The sequence below is a fragment of the Manihot esculenta genome, chromosome 10, assembly GCF_001659605.2.
Source record: "Manihot esculenta cultivar AM560-2 chromosome 10, M.esculenta_v8, whole genome shotgun sequence".
NCBI lineage: Eukaryota > Viridiplantae > Streptophyta > Magnoliopsida > Malpighiales > Euphorbiaceae > Manihot > Manihot esculenta.
The window spans coordinates 24,795,231-24,799,668 of NC_035170.2; the positions used below are offsets into that span (position 1 = coordinate 24,795,231).

Sequence of the window (4,438 nt, forward strand, 5' to 3'; positions counted from 1 at the left end):
GGAAAGTTAATAAAAGTCGGGAGGTATTTTAAAGGAAGAGGAGAGAAGATTATTATATTTACTAAAAAAGTTCACGCCCAGTGCCAGAAAGTTCTCTTTGACGCATTAAAGGTTTGTTACAGATTTTATTCAGGCTTCAGTTGACACTGACTTCCTTAGTTGTCAGGCTGGACCTAAATACAAGTTAAAGCTACGAATCTTACTTCCAAACAGCACGATCAACATGAAAAAGTAATCATTTCAGAAAACAAAGAGATGGAAAAAGCAAAATGCCTGCGAAATATACGCTGAAATCAACACCAAGGCAAAATTGCAAACCTAATGCTGGTAACTCTCCATGATAAATATTCTACAGCCATACAAAAAAAGAGAGGGAAGAATACATCAAACTAAACACCACATGGAAGGGTCTTACTTCACTAACTAGCCTTGACTTTGTCTTCCCCGACGACGGAGAGTATTGGCAAGCTGCTCAAAAATTCGTCAAGGCCCTCAAAAAACCCAATACCTTCAATATTATCCTCCTCCCCGTTTCCAGCTCCATGCCTTTGGCTCACTCTAGGCACTGCCTCCTCCACCTCATTGCTAAACATTACATTCAAATCCAACTTCCCCAAATCCTTTGTTCCCTTCTTCTTCCCACTACTTCCTTCCCCCTTTCCTACCACCTCTCCTTGCACATTACTCCCACCAACCGCATTTTGAACATTCACCTTCTTTGCTCTCTCATTTTGTGGTTTCTTCACATGTTTACTATGTGTTGCTTTCCCTCTGGCATTTTTTGCTTTCTTTCTTCTACCATCCCAATCATCATCATCCGAATCACTCATCGTCGCTTGGGTCAGAAATATCTATAAAGACATCATCTTTGTAAATCACTTTCGGCTCAGATCGCTTAGATGGATTACTCTGGCTTGATTTTCCACCGCCTGGCAAAGGGGTGCTAAACATTGCCGACACCAGTGACCAATTAGTACTAGCACCACCTCCACATTTACCATGACCATTAAATCCCAACGGGAAATAAGCCCAGCAACAAAAGTAGGTGTCTGTACCTTCTACCGGTGGTGATGGTATCATTACCGCATGGAACGCCCGTTTACATTTCTGACATCTAATTGCACAGTCTTCATAACCCTTGGGATACTCATAGAGAATGTAACAGTAAGGACATGCGGTCCAGAAACTCGGTATATCTGATTCAGTAACACTTGTCTGGGTCGTCGACCGAGTTCCATGTGATGATTCAACACTGGTAGGCTGGGCAGCTGGTCGACTAGGCTCGGATACATTCCGCTGGGGAGCTGGGCGACTGGGCACCGCTGCTTTTGGCTCGCTTGCTTTCCTAGTTGACTCTCTTGCTGTCCTAATTGGCTCAGTTGCCACAGGCTGCGGTGAAGGACGAATAGGCTCAGTTGCTTTTGCTTGTGGTACAGCCTGAGGCACAGGATGATTCAGCTCGGTGATTCTATGCTGAGGTATTGGCCGAATCGGCTCAGGCATTCTCGGTTGAGTTTCTTGGCGAGTTGACTGAGTTGGCTCTTGAGCCATGTCATCCTCGTCCAGCACTACTCGACCATCCCTGCTGATTTTATGGTTGCTCCGTACATTTCCTTGTGAGGATTGCCCCTGTGGAAACTCTTGAGCAGGCGGGACAAGTTGCCCCACTTGTCCCAGTTGGTCGAGTTTTCCGAGCTGACTCATCTGCAACTCGTGATCGTACATTGCCTTCTTCGAGGGATTCGAGAACACCATCCAAGCCTCAGAAACAAGCCTAAAAGCATGATCCGCAAAAGAAAGCCTATTCCTAGTAGGATTTAATAACAAAGCAAGCTTACGATACTGATTAGCTACGTGTTCCATGGACTGAGATAATCTCGGGAGTTGAAGGATTGCATAATAGTCATGGCTACCACCACCATTGTAACTAACGATTCTCAACTCTCCGGCGAGGATCGTGTCAGCGACGACGATGATTTGATCGGAAAACTCCATGAGCCTCGGGTCGGACTCTGTGGCTCGAATCGCGAAGCTCTTAGCTCCCTGGAAGTCGCGTGCGGTTAGAAGCTTCTCCGCTATAGTAAGCCACCGCTCCTCTTCTATCCTGTAGCCGCTACCGTCCATTTCTCTTTCCCTCTGCACTTTTTCCCTAATTTTATTTATTTATTTTTAAGGTCAAGCGATGGAGAGAAAGGAGGACAAAAGGGAGAGGAGCTTTTTTGAGTGGACGGAAAAAGACTGTACTTTTCCGGAAATGACGACTATTTTCTTCCTTTGGCGTGTGTTAGAGGAGGGTGTTTCGGTCATTTGGTAAATCTCGTTCCGGTGATCGGAGATGTGCCTCGTGTTCTGAGCAGATCAAGAATGGTGATTGTGAAGAAAGATCGCAGGAGGGTAAAATAGTCATTTTAAAAGGGAACAGAGAGATAACAGTACAGTACCAGTCAGGTTTTCTTTATATGGTTCATTGTCTGGTCAGAACTTGGAAGAGAGTGAGAAAGGCAGTAACGGCAGGTGAGAGATTGAAATTTTTGTGTGGACGAAAAAGGACAGTGAATTTGTGAAAAGAAGAAGTTAAACAGGGGTAAAATGGTAAATTAATGATAGAATGGGTTGGCCAAAATAAATACAGAATTGGATTGAGTTAATGGGAGCGTCGGAGATGGGGAGTCAGAAAGTAGAGTACTTTTTGATGGGTGAAGGACAGTGACGGTGAGGTAATGACCTATCGTACAATGAGAAATTTACTATTAAAACGACGTCTCAGTTTAAAAAATATATTAAATTATTTTTAATATTTTAAAAAATTTATTAATTAATTTTTTATTAATTTTTAATATAAAAAGTTTTATTATTTAATTATTATAATTAAAAAAATTAATAATTAATCTCTTAATTTTATAAAAAAATTTATTAATTTAGTTTTGTATTAAAAATATTTTAAATTTTTTTATAATTTATAAGAATTAAAATTAATGGAGTGATTAATTAATAAATTTTTTAAAAATATTAAAATATTTCAATATATTTTTTAAAATAAAAAATTAATTAAAAAATTTTTTTATAATATAAAAATTAAATAATAATTTTTCCTTATAAAATATTTCAACATTTATCATTTTTTTTAAAGATACAAAGAATTTCATTAAAAAGAGTTCAAAGGCTCAAAGAGTACAATCAAAGATACGAAATCTTAATTACAACACACAAGGGTCTTAAGGCCTAAAAGAAAAAAAACGACCCATGAAATCAAGGAACCCTAAGACCTGAAAACCCATTGATCCATCACTCTAACCCGAAAGCCAAACAAAACAGTGCCACGCTCCTTCCCTATAGACCTGGTTCTATCTCCGAGAAAGAGAAAATGAGCGCTCTCGCAACAACAACCTAAACCTAATAATACCAATTGAAGAACGGAAGAGAGGAATCCAAAAGGGCACTCGGCATCCCAACTTTAAGAACTAGAGAAAACGGTGCTAACCGTAAAAGAACATGCAACATCGAGGGAGAGATGAGCAAAGCAGATCGAACACCAACGAAAGAGAAGATGAAGCTTCTGCAATCATATCCAAATTCCACCACAGCTCGAGTCGAAACCAAGAGAGTCGCTGACAAAAGAAATAACAAGAGATAGGAGCACCATCACTTACCATCAACTCAAAAACCTTGGATTTCCACTGTCTGGAGGTCTTAAACACATATGCAACAACAGATCTGGAGGAGAAGGAGAAGGCGGTTACAAAGAGAAAGGAAGATATCTTGGTCGGATTGCCATTCCATCTCCTCCAAAACTCAGAAGCTAGAAAAAAAGAAGAAACAATCATGGCAGCCGAAAGAAAACAGCCTCCTTTGCAAGCTTTACTACCATTCCAAAATAGACGACCAACAATATTTAAGGTCGCCGGGACCGTAGTAAGCCTGCTATACTGTCTATATACCTCTGAAATCCATACATGATCCAACATTACTGTCTGTAAAACTTAAAACTTTCCCTGTACCAAGGCTCAACCTGTGCATACTCAATCTCTGTATTGTAAAACCCCTGCTAGAGCTCTCATCTTTACTCTAGGCGGGTCAACTCATATAATATTAAGCCTGGTTTTTCATACATATATAATAAAATCATACAGACCATGTATATACAAAAGGGAGTACAACTCATATGGTCAAGCATCATCGATACAACATAAACTATCTTTTACAATTACATGTCCACACTAGCTATTACATAACTCTTCTCTTTATCTGTACCCTGCTGACCTCTCTGGACTCTGAACCTGCAAGACTGGGATTAAGGGAGATGGATGAGCTATACTAGCCCAATGAGTAGAACATGTAAAACATGTGATAAAACATGATCTCATGGAATGCATCACATCACAAGTAAATCACATCATCTCAGATGGACGGATCAAAACTCCTTCGAATCTGTGTCCGG

The 4,438-nt window shown here is 40.2% G+C and overlaps 1 pseudogene; it reads right to left on the bottom strand.

Moving 5' to 3' along the window:
- Nucleotides 1–221: 221 nt before the first annotated feature.
- LOC110624718 lies at nt 222–2,746 on the bottom strand (annotated as a pseudogene).
- Nucleotides 2,747–4,438: the final 1,692 nt, after the last annotated feature.